General features: G+C 46.2%; 1 protein-coding gene across 4 annotated transcripts in view; it reads right to left on the bottom strand.

Moving 5' to 3' along the window:
• Positions 1-20703, bottom strand: part of TBC1D24 (TBC1 domain family member 24) — a 48844-nt gene that overhangs the window by 18439 nt on the left and 9702 nt on the right. The window lies entirely within an intron of this gene.

Genomic DNA, 20703 nt, shown 5'->3' with positions numbered 1-20703 from the left:
TTTCTGTCCTACCTGGTCATGGGTAGGTGTTTGTTTTTTTTCTTACCTGACGGTCTTTATACTTCGTGGAGGTAAAAGGTTTCCAGGGGACAGTTTCTGTTCTACTCTTCTGCCCTCAAAGTCGCACTTGGGCGAGTAGCTAATTAGGAGGCTCCCCCCCCCCCCCCGCTAGACCAGGGCTGCACACTGAGGCGTCGACATGTGCAGCAGGCGAACTGGGTTCCCCCCACTTTTGAGCAGCATGTTCTCCTCCCCAGTCTGCCAGCCGCATATGGAGTGCAGCTTGACATGGCAACATCATTTCCTGGCGCTGCCATTTTTAAGTTGGAGGGAAAGTGATGCAACTCTGCAATACCCCTTAATCAGCATGGAGTCCGACAGCAACAAGGAGCTCTGCCCCAATCTAGTAGGAAAGCTTTTTAATCGGTTTTGTTTTTTGCAAATGCATTTTAATATTTTTATACAGTTATATACTTTTTATAATCATTTTTATTTCAGGACTTCTGGGATTTGTTTGGTGGGATGTATGTTTTTCTGTTTTTTCTTATGCCAATGGCTCAGCGCAGCCAGAAGAGGGTACCTCTAAAGCTGCAGTGAAAGATTTAAATCAGGAGAGATATTAACAAAGAAATTCAAAATATGTGCGGTTTACGAAAAAGTCTGCATGGGAAGAGAAAAAGTTTTGTGAGGCGTGCACAAAGCACTCGGAACAGATGTCGACGTTTTTAGCATGGATGAAGGACAACAATCTTGCAATCAGCAATGCAGAGCATGAAGGAATCTCATAAGAGATCAAGGTCTAAAACCAGCCTGGACAAAAGAGAATCTTCTTCAGAGGTATCAGAGATCTAAAAAGTAATCCCTTCAGAAGATGAATGCTGGGTGTCATCTGAGGAGGAACTACAACCTGACTGCTCTACTTTTGATCCAGATTTGGTCGATACCATGTTAAAGTAGTTTTAAAAAAAAAATAAAGATCGATGAACCAGAGGAAGTGTTCAGAGGTACCCGTAGGATAGTCAGATCATTTCCCATTCGTAGGATGATCCAAGATATGACTGAAGCAGAATCGGCACAGCCAGAACAGTCATTCCAAAATGGAATGTATCACGTTAAATATAAAGAGGCCTCAGCCTTTGCGGCCGGGTTACCATGGCGACGCGTCACCGAAGACCAGGTAGGAGAAGCTTCAGAGGCCTTGGGGGAGAGCGCGGGACCTTTGTAGCCGCCATGCCCCCCAGGAAAATCTTCCACCCCCCATTTTACGCACCCCTGGGTTATATCATCATACGATGCACATATTTACTCAGGTTTTATTTGGATGCACTTTATTATATTGCAGATGGTATATAATTAAATGATTAGTTATATTATAAATATTATTGGCACGGGTATATAAGGGGATGAGTCTGCCACAAGCACCATCCCCCGACAAAGCTTTTGGACAAGCGAAAAGCAAAGGTTTTTCCTAATCAGAGGAGGTGCGAGGAGACGCGAGACTGTTGCAAGGTGTCACCAGTGACGTCAGACGCCGACGAAAACAACCCGAAAGAGAACAGAGGAATACATACGGATGCAAATGCCTGGAGCTCCGCCATGTGCCAGCGACTGCAGCACCACATAGGCTGTCTATTCCCCGGAGTGTCCGACTCACCTATACACAACTTTATATATTTTTTGCATTTTTCTAAAGAAGGCCGTGCTGGTTATTTTTTCTTGTCTTTCACATATTTCGGAGTCCCCTGTTAGGACCCAGAAGAGCTGAGGAAGCCGGCCCTAAAAGACAAAGCACTGTGACCTTTTTATTATTATCTGGGTCTTTAAGTTGAGCACGGAATAGTAGGCATTTGTATTCACATTTTATCATCAGGTTTCGATCTGGAATTCAGATTGCCACTTTAGAGACCTGGAAAAACAAACAGGGAATCAAGAAAGCACATGGAAGAGATCATCTACGACTACAAATTAAATCAAGTGATTGTGGAAGTTCCAACAACCCAAGGAGAGAAAAACATCTACTCAAAAATATTTTTAGTGAGAAAGTTAATAGGTGTCTTCAGGCTAGTCCTGGATTCAATGTTTGCCAACACCTTCATAAAGATCAGAAAGTTCAAGACTGAGTCTTTCAAATCGCTGATACATGCAGTAGAACAAAGAGACTAGTTGCTGTATCTAAGAGATGCTTATCTGCACATTCTAAATCGCCAGGAAACATCAGAAGTACCTCATTCTCAGTTGCGGGTCTTCACTTACAGTAGGCAGCAATCCCTTTTGGTCCAGCAACATCTCCGACAACTTTCACAAAAGTACTGGTGACCCTAATCACAGAATCAAGAAAGCAAGGCATCCAGATATTTCCATATTTAGATGACATTCTGATAAAATCTCAACGCAAAAAGATACTGATGTTGCATCTCAGGATAGTTTCCACTTTTCTAAATACTCATGGTTGGGTAATAAATAAAAAGAAATAAGAGTAAGTCCTATGACTACAGCAGGAGCCTGTATGAGAGTTCTCAGAAAGATGACAGACACTTTTGAAGTAATAAAAATGGCCAAGATTTCATACGAGGGCTGTTCAATAAAAATGTTTTAGACCAGTGGAACTAGGTTGCTTTTAGACAAGCTACAAAGTATCAATCGCTCTTTACAAACCCGGGATCAGTTGAAGTGGTGACTGAGAAGAAACCACCTTCTAGAAGGTAGTCTTCTGGGTCAAGATTGGTTCTTTTTATCCACATATACAACTAACACAGGTTGGGGTGCTCAATTAGGAGACCAGTTCACTAAGGAAGTATGGTCCGTAACCTGGGCAAACAATTCACCACATTTTTTGGAGTTAAAGGACATTGAAAAAGCTTTTCAACATCTTTTGAAAGGCTTTTGCCTAAAGATGAAATCAGACAATAGGTCAGTAATGGCATACTTGTGCAGACAAGGAGGAACACGAAGCAAGTAGTTATGGCAAATGGGGGTATTCAGACATAGATCTGATGGTGACAAACAGAAAAAGTCCCACTTTTTTGCGCAAGGAATTTTCATCCGCAAACAGCAAGTACAGAAGCTCAGCTTCCCCTGGACTTTCCAGCTCGCATATTTGTTCCCTCCTAATCCACCAATTCTGAGGGTATTAAAGAAGATAATAGAGAAGGCGGGACTAATCATAGTTCTGTCCAATTGGCCAAGAAAGTCATCATACCCACAGGACGCAAACATGGCCCTTCAGCCTACCAGTATCAAAATACCTACTGAGTCACGGGCCAGTCCAACATCCTAATCCTCAAAATGTGACCCTACAGGCCTGAAGATTGAGCTGCAATTGCTCAGGAACAAGGTTCCTTCCAAGTCCGCTATCACAAACTTAATGGGTGCAACAAAGCATTAAACTTCAAAAGTATATAAAAATCGGATATAGATATATTTTAATGGAGTGGTGCCACAAGTCGAGAGTAGGTAGAAGAGGGGGCTTCAGGTAGGATGTACTAGCTTGCATGAAGTTTTTTTTTTCCCTGTCTTATCTCGGCCAGAGGCAGAGCTTAACCTAAGGTTGCCCATCGCCATGGAAGGATTCCAGGAAGACAAAGTTACTGTAAACATAGAACAATTTTCAATTCTGGGAGACAGGCAGATTGAGTGACATGACCAGTCATACAGAGTTGACACCAAAGTCTCCAGTTCTCTTCAGAATTGCAAAAATGTGTCAAAGTATGCCAGTGTTAATTATAACAAAGCAATACATGATCATCAGAAGATGTTCCAAGTACTACAGAAGCGGTGTTCGAAATCCCAGTTTTCTCCGTTAAGCCAACCTAGGAAGGAAGAGGATGTGCTACAGTAGGAAGTCTTCTACTGACCGGAAGACAAGGAACAACAGACCACTGATCCACAATTTTTGGGAGTTTCAAACTAGACTCCTCAAGGAGCCACTGTACATGTCTGCCAGAATATAGCACTACTTGCCAAGAAACTGCTATAAGGTGACTATATAGGGAACTCATAGGTAGTGAAAATATAAACTTTAACCTCCACAAGTAACTAGTATAGAAAGAACAAAAACAGGACACCAGTACTAGATAAGATAACATCAGCCCTGACCCAGATAACTTGAAACCCATGTTAAACATTAAACAGAGCAGCTCAATCCTAGCAGAGCCAGAAGAGAGGGTTCAGTTGCCACGTTACCTTGGGATGAAGCAGAAAGGAATTACACCAGGTGTCCTACTCGCTTACCGATAACTAATTCTCAGCAACATTATGTTCACAAACTCACCCATTTAACCCTTTATTACCAGAGAGGCAAGCAGTGCACTTGTTTGCAAATCACACCTCGTCCAGCATTGAAGACGTTGACAATCACAATAACTCAATAAACATTGGGTTATTAGCACAAAATAATAGAAGGATGATGTGCCTGTTACAGCATTGTGTTTTTAAGTGTAGATGTAGATTAACACACATTTTCATGTCACTTTGCTTTACTTGTCGAGGGTCAACCAATGGAAGCAGGAGAAAGAAATCAGGCCCCCTGTTCAGTTATCAGTAGTCAAGAACCCTAGGTACTGGCACAATGAAGAATAATAAACAACTGCTCTAATACTCTATACCTCAAGTTTCAACCTTGATATTTATTCAATGTAAGGATGTTTTCATTTTGTGCAGTGGTGGTCCCAGACATGTGCACACTGTCAAAGATGTACTGTACGTACGCACACACGCACAAGCACACACACACAGGTCATTTTCAACATACAAAATACAGCTCCCTCCCACTTTCTTTTTTTTTTTACCTTGGCACATCATACAGTACATGCCTCTTGACGAATTCTTGAACACCTTTTTGTAAATACGGCACCGATCGCCACTGTTCTGCGTCACTTCATTTGAAGAGGTCAAGTGACTAGGTTTGACCCAGTCTGTAAATATTTGTTTTCAATACACAAAGTAAAAAAGTAACATCCGAGTGTGTCACAAATTGTGTTTGAAAAACATACAGCTCAAGAAGGAATGCTGGTGCCTCTGAAGAGGCGTTTACAATAAATGTGTTTTGTACACCTTTTCTGAACAATGCTAGGTACAAGTATCATTTGGGAAGCAAGAATAAACAGGCGACTTACACATTAAATGGGTATAAATTGGGGGAATCCTTGATGGAGAAGGATTTAGGAGTGCTTGTAGACAGTAGGCTTAGCAATTGTGCCCAAAGTCATGCAGTAATTGCAAAGGCAAACAATCTTATCTTGCATTAAATGGGCAATGGATGGAAGGGAAGTAAACATAATTATGCCCCTTTATAAAGCATTAACGTTTGCAATCCCCCATACTAGGGGGTTTATATAGAGGAGTGAGATCTTTGCAAAAGGGATAAAGGAACATATCAGTTCAAATTATGTTTTGTTATATGGGTCTCTTAGAATACCTGTTGGAGAGGTAGTACCTAATCTGAGTGTAATTTACAAATTCTGCATTCGGGTTTGTTTGGTCTCTGAAATTTGCAAAAGTTCTGACTTTAGAGTTGACAACCTAGACTCTAGATAGTGCATTCCTAGTCAACCAAAGCCAGGGGAGAAATTGGTGTTTCCGCAAATAGGCACCATGATTGTATGTGAGCTTGAGACCTCTCAAGCCCAACCCTGTCCCAGATTTTCAGGGAATGAGCAATTGGTGGTAGGGTCTGATTTAAAACCACCCTAGTCTTTTTCTGGAGCCACAATAAGGCTGAGCTATGAAGGGGCCTCATGAAGGCACTCTCAAATTTCAACCCATCTAACCTAATGGGATGAGTCGTGCGAGACCACCAGTTGTGCTCTTTGTGAAGCTAGTTAATACATTTGTAGGCAAGGAACTGCGAGACCACACTCTGTTCGGGGGCATATCAGGACTTTTCTGCTAGTTCTGGGGGGTTTCTTCCCTTTCCATAAAAAACGAAACATTCTCTTCTGTAAACTCTGCAACTGATTTTTTTTATCAAAAAGGACCTCAGCTTTATAAAGGGTGGGAAGAGATATATGAGGGTTGGTACGGATCAGCAGATCAGCAGCAAACATGTTTAATTTGTAGTCGTGATTTTCAATCTTAAATCCTGAAATATCTGGTATGTTACGAATTATTCTAGCCAGGGGTACAATTGTAAGTGGGAATAAAGGACAGCCCTGCCTAGTTCCATTTTGGATGGGATATTGCTCTGATATCTGCCCCACGTTCCTAATGAAGGCTTTTCAGGACCTATATAGCAGTTTTATCCAGTTAAAGTTTCCTTTAAGGCCAAAAGCCCACAGAGTTTAGAAAATATCTCCAGACCACCCTGTCAAATGCCTTTTCGACATCCAGTGAGAGAAGCGTTGGAGGATAATTATATATCTTAGCTGCATGAATTAAGTCTATAATTTTCTGGATATTATCAGGAGCCCGTCTGTCTGGAAGAAATTCTGAATGATCAAGTTGGACTAGACTTGAAAGTAGGATGTTTAGCCTTGTTGACACATTTTGAAAAGATTATGTCTACATTTATCAGGAATCTGGGGGGGGGGGGGGGTAATTTTTGCAGTCACTAGGATCCATCCCAGCTTTGTGGATCACTGAGGAGGCTTTTAGGAGCATTTTACTTGGGATTTCCAGAGCTTGCAGAATAGTTAAACAGATCGGCCAGTTTCAGGACAAGTACTGTATATCACTACATTTCTTATAGTACCTGCCAAAAAATCCGTCTGGACATGGAGCCCTAAAACCTTTCCGGGACTTGATGGCCAACTCCACCGCCTCATATGTGATTGGGAGGTTCAGTTTGCATTCTCATGACTGGATACTAGTGGGAGTTTACTCGCCTTAAGGAAATCATTTAGGTTTCTGGCTGTATCCACGGAAGTGTCTGTTTTTGGGACATCATTAACTTTACTATAGATATTTTTAAATTCACCAAGTATTTCCCCAGGGTTGTTGTTGTTCAGAAGGCCCGATTCAAGTTTTAGAGAGGTGATGTGCCGTATGTTTGAACCACAGTTTTCTAGCCAGCATGGTATCTGACTTATTACCCTTTTAATAGAACCTCTAGGCAGTCCACAGTGACGTCTCTGCCTGTTCCATCATTAATAGATGTAGGTATTTCCTTATATTATTTATCTGTCTGATGAGGGGCTCAGACATTTTATGCCGAGTTAAAGTTTCTCTAGGTCTAGGGCTCTCCGCATATCTTTCGCCTTGCGTAGTCTTCTTGACGTTGGGGCCTTACCCATATGACAGACCATTAGACGGAACGGAAAGCATCAGCGGTACTTCATTCCGCTTGCGCACAGTTGTGTGGTGATAGGTTTCAGCTTCCTTCTGCGGGTAAGAGTGACTGGAGAGATATCTGGATAGATTTCAAGAGTTGAACCCTCAAATACAATAGGACCAGGTTGTCTAGACACCTTTAAAATGTCTTCTTTAATCCTATAGTAGTGAAAGCACAGAATGATAGTGTGGTCAGTCCATGCTCTTTACACGTCTCTGCAGGATTATGTGCCCCAAGTGATACATGTCTGAGTCTGTATTTGAGATTTAGGCCAGGGCCATGGTCAAAAAGACCGTGCTGAGCCACGCTGAGGGGAAACATCATCTCTAATGAGCACGGCTTTAGACGGCGCTTCCGCAGGCGTGCGGAGGCACGTGGAATTGCAGCCGACAGCACAATTTAAGTTTTCCCGCTGAGGGAAGTGCAGGGCCGGTCACGTGACCGCCAAAAGCCAATGGCAGTCCGTGACATCAGAGCAGTGACGCGCTAGCCCCGCCTCGCAAGCGCGCATGCTGACGCAGGGACACAAAAAAGCTCCTGCTTGAGCAGGAGAGCAGGAGCATGAGCACTATCGGATTCAGTTTGAGACTTGAAACTAGATTACCTATTGCATTCATTTGTCATTTGAATGGGAGCTAAGGCTAACTGTAAAAAGACCAATTTAAGCTGCTTCGACATTTAATAATAAAAAATAATTTTAAAAAACACATGTTGTTAAAGCAAGATTTTGCTGTGTATGCCCCCCAAAAAGAAGCTATTTGTGCTTAGGTAGCCAGTTGATCACATCTTATGCCGAACAAAGAGGGAGAGATCGAATCCGTGCACATGGCATCACAGAGCGGATCTATTACAGCGTCACTCTACGGATCAATAGACGTCCGTAATTAGATTAAATGCAGTTCGATTTTCCTTGGAATAGCTCCCGGCTTCGTGCACTAGTACACTGCGTGTGTTTTTTTATTTCCCTGTGCTGCAAGCAACAGCATGAAGAAAAAATATCAAATAAAACACATTGGTGTGCTGCATCATACCACCCTGCCAAGCGCCCATTTGGCTGCTACACAAGTTTTAGAACAAATTTATTTGTGTAATGTAACCTCCTATTAACCTTTGTATGCAATACAGAATTGTTTTAATCCGCAGGTGGCCAACTCCATTCATCAAGGGCAACCAACGGGTCAGGTATTAGGGAAATCCCTGCTTCAGCACAGGTGGCTCAATCTGTGGCTCAGTCATAATTACAGCCACCTGTGCCGACGCAGGGATATCCTTAAAACCTTGCCTGTTGATGGCCCTTGAGGACTGGAGTTGGCCACTAATGTTTTAATCCCTTCATTGTAATGTTGCACTTTGGCATCACCTTGTATTGGACAGGGTTTTGTAAGAATGAGAAACGCCGTCTTTTCATCAAAATAGAAAATAAACATAAGTAGCACGGTCTCGCTCGCTGGGACAAATATGCAACCACCAGTATACAAGATTTCTAGGCTGAAAAGGTACTTCTGCAAGTATGCTTTACTGCAGGGCTCTGCAACAAGTTCTGCAAAGGGGCAGGAGAGAGAACGTTTAGGAGTAGAAGGGCCACACGCACATTGTAATGTCATTTTAGATACATGTAATAATAGTTATATATAAACATCCCCTCCATATTAACATGGAGAGTGAGAAACTGCACTTAGCTGCCTAAGCAACGAGTATGAAATTAGCTGAAGCAGAGAATCCAAGGGACACACCAATCGCCAGCAGTTTAAGAGCCCTGTGTTACTGTGATCCGCGTCACACAGGAAATAAAGGCTGTATACACTAAGCAGTGCTAAGCCATTATGCCTCACACTTGGTACCATTTAAAAAATAAGGGGCCCAAATCTCTGTTTCCTTTATGTTCCCAGAATAATGTTGGGCGAGGCTGCTGCTTTACTGCCAGTTTGAAGTGAAACCAGCAGAGGGAAATTTGCGCCAACTTTTGTTATATAGCCTTCATGGCTGCAGGTGCGGTGTGTTTATAGAGGGAAAATAGCCACGGCCCCAATTTCCAGTAACGCAGGAAGTTTCATTTGGTAAAACCTCCGTTCCAAATCTGATACGGATATTTGGAAGAATTCTCCGAGCACAAGTCACAGAAACGGCTTCTCAATAGGTAAAGCAGTGCTGCTGTTAAACGCACAGCCAGCCCGCGCAGAATAGGTAAATGGCTTACAAAGACTTCTAAACGGATATACATTGCATAAAAATTCTTTGCAGACCCAACTAGAACCACATTAGATAATTTCCCAATCGCAGAAGGGACGGATTCACGGGTCATATGAAGGTGAAAGATCTACAGGCACAGACTATAACATATATGTCTAAAAAGCGGAGGCCTTCAGCTACAGATCAATGGCATTTCCTGCAGTAAGTATGTAGCCCCCCTTGGGACTACCATGTCAGTTAAGGGGCTGACAGTGTGGGCTCACGCAGAGTAACGCCCCTCTGCCATCACATGGTATAGACTGACTTGGCAGGAAAGAAGTCACACCCTCTGTATGCATGGTGACCAGTGACGTCACTATGGGGAGATATATAGTTAGCCCGAACGTTCCAGAACTTAGGTCCCTGCGAGTGACAGTTGGAGGAGCCTCACTGTTACTAGTGTAAATATGTTCCTGTGTAAATACTCACACACACACACACACACACACACACACACACACACACACACACACACACACACACTATAGCGATACTGCTCTGTCCATTATTTTATAGCCCGGGAGTGACCCATCCAGTTAGTGTCCATAGCCATGATACTACAGAAGAAGTTTACATGCTCACACAGAGGATGTCAACTGTATGTCCTACAGGGGTTATCACAGTACTAACCCTGGGACCTAATCGGAGCGGTCCTGGTGAGAGACGCCCTGTTGTCTCCGAAACAGTGCTTAAGAGTGGCACGCAGTACCTTGTACCGGAATAGTGATCCCACAGTTCAGATAGAAGGGGTAACCCAAGATGGGGACAATTAATAGAGTTACAGACGCTACGCAGAAGATGGCCTCTTAAGATGGCAGTAACAGCAACAAGTTTAAGTACCCGCCTAGTGCATTAAGAGTGGGTGCTAATTAGGGAATATATAGATAGTACAAACCCTGTGAAGATACAAGTGGTATGTCTAATTGTGAATAATGTCAATGTGTGAGGAGCATTGTGGGTAATGTCAATGTGTGAGGAGCATTGTTGACGGCTGTCAATAAAGTTCCTGTTTCTACTATAAAACTTCCTGGCGCCCATCGTTCAGCATATCTACGCCCAGCCTGCACGGACCCAGCACAGGTGACAAGGTACGAGACACAGAGCAAAGCCATCTACAGTATGTAGTCAACTGATGTAAACTCCTTAAAGAGACAGGCAAGGAGGGTTACAAGTACAATGGAAATGGTTGTGCTACCCCCCTCTGTTAGCAATTAAATTAAAGATAAAACACAGGTAGCCTGTGAGGACAGAAGCTTGGCATCTTTGAGAAACTAGTAAAACATTGTACTGTGTAATAAGATGCACTTCAATATAATTAAATGCATTTCATGTGAAGGTACAAAGTATCCCGGCTAGGAATTAAGTGGATGCAGGTCTGTGGAGAGGAAATACATTAAAGCAGCAGAGCTGGTTCCCACAACGCTGGAAGGAGCTGCTCGGATCAATAAACTTGTGTACGCGAGTGGACTGAAATACGCTTTTCTTTTGGGATAACGCCTGGTGTCTCAAAGTGATCCATGCAAGGCAGAGAGCCCTTGGGAGCTGCGATTAATGAACAGGGATTGCCTCTCTAGTGATTCAATGCAGTCAGTTCTGCTAACAAAATGCAGCATTCTGCTCACCGCTGACGTCGCTGCTCTGATGAAGTCAGAACCACAGTTCATGCATTCGAAAGAAAGTGCATCGGTAGCAGAATTAAGCTCTTCACTGCCAGTATGCGCCTGCAACACTTTGCAAAGCTGAAGTTGTGCGTTACCCATCTCATTGTCCTGTAACCCACATTATAGGCTAAATGTATGTAAAGTCTGGGTATTATTCAATGGGCCGCTCTCCAATTGGTAGTTGGTAAAGCCCGGGATTTTGGGCACCTTGGCAAATCAGAAAGCAGGGATTTTCATTACTTTCTTTGCTGGTGCAGACCTGGCAGAAGCCTGTCGGCAGGCGAGTGGGAGGCAGGCACAGAGGAGCAGGTATGGGCGGGAGGTAGGCTGTGAAATGGGAGGGGGCCGGACGGTCAGGTCATTAGTAGTTTTAATATTCTTAGAATAATTACAAATATAAACATTTAGTCTAGAATAGTAATTGTCCCTTAAAACAGAGGATTACATAGCCATAAATACTTTGCCTCGGCCTTCACCTCTGCCGCCCTGGGCATTAATAGTCAGGTAATGCCTTGTCCTAAGGGGATTGTTTCCCAAGTAGTAGGCTACAATATAGCTGTTCATCATAGGAGTTTCTCTGTAGGTACTGTATGTGAAGAGGGGTATATGGCTTTATGGCAGCGTTCGCAGCTGCATTTCTAATGATGGCCAGTATAATGCTCTGGTTCTCTACAGTAGTTTTTGTAACGTGCAGTCATATTCAGGTCTTCACTGCACATCCGTAGTGAAACCACCCCTCCCGCCCCCCAGAAAAAAAAAACCCCTAGGGAATGACAGATTCTATTAAGTGAGGAGAATCCCCTCTACCGCTAGTGAGAAAGAATCACCCTTGCAAGAAGCCCATTTAAAAATATATATATATTATTACAAACATACTGGGATCTGCACAAAGCAAACAGTAATAAAACATTTTAAAAAGTCAACGCACTTAATACTACCTAGACGTCCAGCAATAAACATCCAGAATAAAGTCAAAGCTTTAATCAAAACATAACCATTAGTCTGGAGGTCACCTTGTGAGAAGAAAGAAACGATTCACTACCAGAGAGGTTAGAACGTCAGTGCTTTACAATGCATTGCACTGGCAGCGGAGGAGCTGCGCTGCTGAGCCACATATTCACTACCAGAGAGGTTAGAACGTCAGTGCTTTACAATGCATTGCACTGGCAGCGGAGGAGCTGCGCTGCTGAGCCACATATTCACTACCAGAGAGGTTAGAACGTCAGTGCTTTACAATGCATTGCACTGGCAGCGGAGGAGCTGCGCTGCTGAGCCACATATTCACTACCAGAGAGGTTGGAACGTCAGTGCTTTACAATGCATTGCACTGGCAGCGGAGGAGCTGCGCTGCTGAGCCACATATTCACTACCAGAGAGGTTGGAACGTCAGTGCTTTACAATGCATTGCACTGGCAGCGGAGGAGCTGCGCTGCTGAGCTACATATTCACTACCAGAGAGGTTGGAACGTCAGTGCTTTACAATGCATTGCACTGGCAGCGGAGGAGCTGCGCTGCTGAGCTACATATTCACTACCAGAGAGATGGGAACGTCAGTGCTTTACAATGCATTGCACTGGCAGCGGAGGAGCTGCGCTGCTGAGCCACATATTCACTACCAGAGAGGTTAGAACGTCAGTGCTTTACAATGCATTGCACTGGCAGCGGAGGAGCTGCGCTGCTGAGCCACATATTCACTACCAGAGAGGTTGGAACGTCAGTGCTTTACAGTGCATTGCACGGGCAGCGGAGGAGCTGCGCTGCTGAGCCACATATTCACTACCAGAGAGGTTAGAACGTCAGTGCTTTACAGTGCATTGCACTGGCAGCGGAGGAGCTGCGCTGCTGAGCCACATATTCACTACCAGAGAGGTTGGAACGTCAGTGCTTTACAATGCATTGCACTGGCAGCGGAGGAGCTGCGCTGCTGAGCCACATATTCACTACCAGAGAGGTTAGAACGTCAGTGCTTTACAATGCATTGCACTGGCAGCGGAGGAGCTGCGCTGCTGAGCCACATATTCACTACCAGAGAGGTTGGAACGTCAGTGCTTTACAATGCATTGCACTGGCAGCGGAGGAGCTGCGCTGCTGAGCTACATATTCACTACCAGAGAGGTTGGAACGTCAGTGCTTTACAATGCATTGCACTGGCAGCGGAGGAGCTGCGCTGCTGAGCTACATATTCACTACCAGAGAGATGGGAACGTCAGTGCTTTACAATGCATTGCACTGGCAGCGGAGGAGCTGCGCTGCTGAGCCACATATTCACTACCAGAGAGGTTAGAACGTCAGTGCTTTACAATGCATTGCACTGGCAGCGGAGGAGCTGTGCTGCTGAGCCACATATTCACTACCAGAGAGGTTGGAACGTCAGTGCTTTACAGTGCATTGCACTGGCAGCGGAGGAGCTGCGCTGCTGAGCCACTTATTCACTACCAGAGAGGTTGGAACGTCAGTGCTTTACAATGCATTGTACTGGCAGCGGAGGAGCTGTGCTGCTGAGCCACATATTCACTACCAGAGAGGTTGGAACGTCAGTGCTTTACAGTGCATTGCACTGGCAGCGGAGGAGCTGCGCTGCTGAGCCACATATTCACTACCAGAGAGGTTGGAACGTCAGTGCTTTACAATGCATTGCACTGGCAGCGGAGGAGCTGCGCTGCTGAGCCACATATTCACTACCAGAGAGGTTAGAACGTCAGTGCTTTACAATGCATTGCACTGGCAGCGGAGGAGCTGTGCTGCTGAGCCACATATTCACTACCAGAGAGGTTGGAACGTCAGTGCTTTACAGTGCATTGCACTGGCAGCGGAGGAGCTGCGCTGCTGAGCCACATATTCACTACCAGAGAGGTTGGAACGTCAGTGCTTTACAATGCATTGCACTGGCAGCGGAGGAGCTGCGCTGCTGAGCTACATATTCACTACCAGAGAGGTTAGAACGTCAGTGCTTTACAATGCATTGCACGGGCAGCGGAGGAGCTGCGCTGCTGAGCTACATATTCACTACCAGAGAGGTTGGAACGTCAGTGCTTTACAATGCATTGCACTGGCAGCGGAGGAGCTGTGCTGCTGAGCCACATATTCACTACGCAGAGAGGTTGGAACGTCAGTGCTTTACAATGCATTGCACTGGCAGCGGAGGAGCTGCGCTGCTGAGCCACATATTCACTACCAGAGAGGTTGGAACGTCAGTGCTTTACAATGCATTGCACTGGCAGCGGAGGAGCTGCGCTGCTGAGCTACATATTCACTACCAGAGAGGTTGGAACGTCAGTGCTTTACAATGCATTGCACTGGCAGCGGAGGAGCTGCGCTGCTGAGCCACATATTCACTACCAGAGAGGTTGGAACGTCAGTGCTTTACAGTGCATTGCACTGGCAGCGGAGGAGCTGCGCTGCTGAGCCACATATTCACTACCAGAGAGGTTGGAACGTCAGTGCTTTACAATGCATTGCACTGGCAGCGGAGGAGCTGCGCTGCTGAGCTACATATTCACTACCAGAGAGGTTAGAACGTCAGTGCTTTACAATGCATTGCACTGGCAGCGGAGGAGCTGCGCTGCTGAGCCACATATTCACTACCAGAGAGGTTAGAACGTCAGTGCTTTACAATGCATTGCACTGGCAGCGGAGGAGCTGCGCTGCTGAGCCACATATTCACTACCAGAGAGGTTGGAACGTCAGTGCTTTACAATGCATTGCACTGGCAGCGGAGGAGCTGCGCTGCTGAGCTACATATTCACTACCAGAGAGGTTGGAACGTCAGTGCTTTACAATGCATTGCACTGGCAGCGGAGGAGCTGCGCTGCTGAGCTACATATTCACTACCAGAGAGATGGGAACGTCAGTGCTTTACAATGCATTGCACTGGCAGCGGAGGAGCTGCGCTGCTGAGCCACATATTCACTACCAGAGAGGTTAGAACGTCAGTGCTTTACAATGCATTGCACTGGCAGCGGAGGAGCTGTGCTGCTGAGCCACATATTCACTACCAGAGAGGTTGGAACGTCAGTGCTTTACAGTGCATTGCACTGGCAGCGGAGGAGCTGCGCTGCTGAGCCACTTATTCACTACCAGAGAGGTTGGAACGTCAGTGCTTTACAATGCATTGTACTGGCAGCGGAGGAGCTGTGCTGCTGAGCCACATATTCACTACCAGAGAGGTTGGAACGTCAGTGCTTTACAGTGCATTGCACTGGCAGCGGAGGAGCTGCGCTGCTGAGCCACATATTCACTACCAGAGAGGTTGGAACGTCAGTGCTTTACAATGCATTGCACTGGCAGCGGAGGAGCTGCGCTGCTGAGCCACATATTCACTACCAGAGAGGTTAGAACGTCAGTGCTTTACAATGCATTGCACTGGCAGCGGAGGAGCTGTGCTGCTGAGCCACATATTCACTACCAGAGAGGTTGGAACGTCAGTGCTTTACAGTGCATTGCACTGGCAGCGGAGGAGCTGCGCTGCTGAGCCACATATTCACTACCAGAGAGGTTGGAACGTCAGTGCTTTACAATGCATTGCACTGGCAGCGGAGGAGCTGCGCTGCTGAGCTACATATTCACTACCAGAGAGGTTAGAACGTCAGTGCTTTACAATGCATTGCACGGGCAGCGGAGGAGCTGCACTGCTGAGCTACATATTCACTACCAGAGAGGTTGGAACGTCAGTGCTTTACAATGCATTGCACTGGCAGCGGAGGAGCTGCGCTGCTGAGCCACATATTCACTACCAGAGAGGTTGGAACGTCAGTGCTTTACAATGCATTGCACTGGCAGCGGAGGAGCTGCGCTGCTGAGCTACATATTCACTACCAGAGAGGTTGGAACGTCAGTGCTTTACAATGCATTGCACTGGCAGCGGAGGAGCTGCGCTGCTGAGCCACATATTCACTACCAGAGAGGTTGGAACGTCAGTGCTTTACAGTGCATTGCACTGGCAGCGGAGGAGCTGCGCTGCTGAGCCACATATTCACTACCAGAGAGGTTGGAACGTCAGTGCTTTACAATGCATTGCACTGGCAGCGGAGGAGCTGCGCTGCTGAGCTACATATTCACTACCAGAGAGGTTAGAACGTCAGTGCTTTACAATGCATTGCACGGGCAGCGGAGGAGCTGCGCTGCTGAGCTACATATTCACTACCAGAGAGGTTGGAAAGTCAGTGCTTTACAATGCATTGCACTGGCAGCGGAGGAGCTGCGCTGCTGAGCCACATATTCACTACCAGAGAGGTTGGAACGTCAGTGCTTTACAATGCATTGCACTGGCAGCGGAGGAGCTGCGCTGCTGAGCTACATATTCACTACCAGAGAGGTTGGAACGTCAGTGCTTTACAATGCATTGCACTGGCAGCGGAGGAGCTGCGCTGCTGAGCTACATATTCACTACCAGAGAGGTTGGAACGTCAGTGCTTTACAATGCATTGCACTGGCAGCGGAGGAGCTGCGCTGCTGAGCTACATATTCACTACCAGAGAGGTTAGAACGTCAGTGCTTTACAATGCATTGCACTGGCAGCGGAGGAGCTGCGCTGCTGAGCTACATATTCACTACCAGAGAGGTTGGAACGTCAGTGCTTTACAATGCATTGCACTGGCAGCGGAGGAGCTGCGCTGCTGAGCCACATATTCACTACCAGAGAGGTTAGAACGTCAGTGCTTTACAATGCATTGCACTGGCAGCGGAGGAGCTGCGCTGCTGAGCCACATATTCACTACCAGAGAGGTTGGAACGTCAGTGCTTTACAATGCATTGCACTGGCAGCGGAGGAGCTGCGCTGCTGAGCCACATATTCACTACCAGAGAGGTTAGAACGTCAGTGCTTTACAATGCATTGCACTGGCAGCGGAGGAGCTGCGCTGCTGAGCCACATATTCACTACCAGAGAGGTTAGAACGTCAGTGCTTTACAATGCATTGCACTGGCAGCGGAGAAGCTACGCTGCTGAGCCACATATTCACTACCAGAGAGGTTGGAACGTCAGTGCTTTACAATGCATTGCACTGGCAGCGGAGGAGCTGCGCTGCTGAGCCACATATTCACTACCAGAGAGGTTAGAACGTCAGTGCTTTACAATGCATTGCACTGGCAGCGGAAGGGCTGCGCTGCTGAGCCACATATTCACTACCAGAGAGGTTAGAACGTCAGTGCTTTACAATGCATTGCACTGGCAGCGGAGGAGCTGTGCTGCTGAGCTACATATTCACTACCAGAGAGGTTAGAACGTCAGTGCTTTACAATGCATTGCACTGGCAGCGGAAGGGCTGCGCTGCTGAGCCACATATTCACTACCAGAGAGGTTAGAACGTCAGTGCTTTACAATGCATTGCACTGGCAGCGGAAGGGCTGCGCTGCTGAGCCACATATTCACTACCAGAGAGGTTAGAACGTCAGTGCTTTACAATGCATTGCACTGGCAGCGGAGGAGCTGCGCTGCTGAGCTACATATTCACTACCAGAGAGGTTAGAACGTCAGTGCTTTACAATGCATTGCACTGGCAGCGGAGGAGCTGCGCTGCTGAGCTGCATATTCACTACCAGAGAGGTTAGAACGTCAGTGCTTTACAATGCATTGCACTGGCAGCGGAGGAGCTGTGCTGCTGAGCTACATATTCACTACCAGAGAGGTTAGAACGTCAGTGCTTTACAATGCATTGCACTGGCAGCGGAGGAGCTGCGCTGCTGAGCCACATATTCACTACCAGAGAGGTTGGAACGTCAGTGCTTTACAATGCATTGCACTGGCAGCGGAGGAGCTGTGCTGCTGAGCTACATATTCACTACCAGAGAGGTTAGAACGTCAGTGCTTTACAATGCATTGCACTGGCAGCGGAGGAGCTGCGCTGCTGAGCCACATATTCACTACCAGAGGTTGGAACGTCAGTGCTTTACAATGCATTGCACTGGCAGCGGAGGAGCTGCGCTGCTGAGCTACATATTCACTACCAGAGAGGTTGGAACGTCAGTGCTTTACAATGCATTGCACTGGCAGCGGAGGAGCTGCGCTGCTGAGCTACATATTCACTACCAGAGAGGTTGGAACGTCAGTGCTTTACAATGCATTGCACTGGCAGCGGAGGAGCTGCGCTGCTGAGCTACATATTCACTACCAGAGAGGTTGGAACGTCAGTGCTTTACAATGCATTGCACTGGCAGCGGAGGAGCTGCGCTGCTGAGCTACATATTCACTACCAGAGAGGTTGGAACGTCAGTGCTTTACAATGCATTGCACTGGCAGTGGAGGAGCTGCGCTGCTGAGCTACATATTCACTACCAGAGAGGTTGGAACGTCAGTGCTTTACAATGCATTGCACTGGCAGCGGAGGAGCTGCGCTGCTGAGCCACATATTCACTACCAGAGAGGTTAGAACGTCAGTGCTTTACAATGCATTGCACTGGCAGCGGAGGAGCTGCGCTGCTGAGCTACATATTCACTACCAGAGAGGTTAGAACGTCAGTGCTTTACAATGCATTGCACTGGCAGCGGAGGGGCTGCGCTGCTGAGCTACATATTCACTACCAGAGAGGTTGGAACGTCAGTGCTTTACAATGCATTGCACTGGCAGCGGAGGAGCTGCGCTGCTGAGCTACATATTCACTACCAGAGAGGTTGGAACGTCAGTGCTTTACAATGCATTGCACTGGCAGCGGAGGAGCTGCGCTGCTGAGCTACATATTCACTACCAGAGAGGTTAGAACGTCAGTGCTTTACAATGCATTGCACTGGCAGCGGAAGAGCTGCGCTGCTGAGCTACATATTCACTACCAGAGAGGTTGGAACGTCAGTGCTTTACAATGCATTGCACTGGCAGCGGAGGAGCTGCGCTGCTGAGCTACATATTCACTACCAGAGAGGTTAGAACGTCAGTGCTTTACAATGCATTGCACTGGCAGCGGAGGAGCTGCGCTGCTGAGCTGCATATTCACTACCAGAGAGGTTAGAACGTCAGTGCTTTACAATGCATTGCACTGGCAGCGGAAGAGCTGCGCTGCTGAGCCACATATTCACTACCAGAGAGGTTAGAACGTCAGTGCTTTACAATGCATTGCACTGGCAGCGGAAGAGCTGCGCTGCTGAGCTACATATTCACTACCAGAGAGGTTGGAACGTCAGTGCTTTACAATGCATTGCACTGGCAGCGGAGGAGCTGCGCTGCTGAGCTACATATTCACTACCAGAGAGGTTGGAACGTCAGTGCTTTACAGTGCATTGCACGGGCAGCGGAGGAGCTGCGCTGCTGAGCCACATATTCACTACCAGAGGTTGGAACGTCAGTGCTTTACAATGCATTGCACTGGCAGCGGAAGAGCTGCGCTGCTGAGCTACATATTCACTACCAGAGAGGTTAGAACGTCAGTGCTTTACAATGCATTGCACTGGCAGCGGAGGAGCTGCGCTGCTGAGCTACATATTCACTACCAGAGAGGTTAGAACGTCAGTGCTTTACAATGCATTGCACGGGCAGCGGAGGAGCTGCGCTGCTGAGCCACATTAGCATTTCCTCACATTAAACCTGCTTGTAAGAGAATAGGTTTTCAAACTACTGTATGGCATGCAAAAAAAAAAAAAACCTGGCTCTGGAAAACACTATATACATTTTTACATCGGTGTTGCTTTCATAATATTTCATAATAAAACACATTTAAGCTGGCTCTGCATTTCAAAGTACGTTTAACTCCACCAGCGTGAAAAGACGGATGACAAAAATGATAAATCGGCTGTAACTGCTATGAGCGAAGTAACAAAGGCACGGTTGGCAAAATGACAATTACATGTAATTATTCGTGAACACAATAAACAGTAGTTACACGTTGGTGTTATTTGTTGTGACACACAGTTGGCATCATTTTGAACGTACTTTCTCTGCTTTGGGAAAAAGAAAGGAAAAAAAAACCATAAGAAATCAAAACACTATGTACTCGCAGGTTTTGTATTTTTTATATATTGAAACAAAGTCGCATTATATGCATTTAAAGGAGCACTGTTGGGGACCATATAAAACATAACAAAAAAATAGAATTGAAGCAGGGGTCTACGGAGATGAACCTCGTTAATTTCAGCTCCGGGGACCCCCGTGCATCCCGGGATACTAACCTCCGTAGCGGTGCCAGTATCTCTACTTTTAAATGTCCTACATCGCGCGGGCCAATAGGAAGCCACAAGGGATGATGTAATGGCTTCCTATTGGCACGTGGGAGCTTTAAAGACGCCCCAAATAGCCATCGGCACCCACTACGAAAACAAGTATCTCAGGAAGCAGGTGGTCCTGGAGCGGAAATGAACGCAGTTCAGCATCAGAGACACCCTACTTCAAACCTATAAAAAAAGGTTTAATTATTTATTAGTTCCTTTTCAATTTTTATTGTATCTGATATGATGCTAAAGTTATCTGTTTGGCCAACAATGACCTCATATTTGTTTACAAAAAAGAGAAGTGGGAATTGAAAATGTACCGACCGGTTGACTAACACAAACAAACATTCTCCCCACACCACCAGGTAAAGATTGGAAAAACTCTCCAAAGTAATTGGGGACCATTGCAACTT

This window comes from Ascaphus truei, chromosome 11, assembly GCF_040206685.1.
Source record: "Ascaphus truei isolate aAscTru1 chromosome 11, aAscTru1.hap1, whole genome shotgun sequence".
Taxonomy (NCBI): domain Eukaryota; kingdom Metazoa; phylum Chordata; class Amphibia; order Anura; family Ascaphidae; genus Ascaphus; species Ascaphus truei.
Note: the sequence above shows the minus strand (reverse complement) of the source record. Positions and strands in the feature narration are given on the sequence as shown.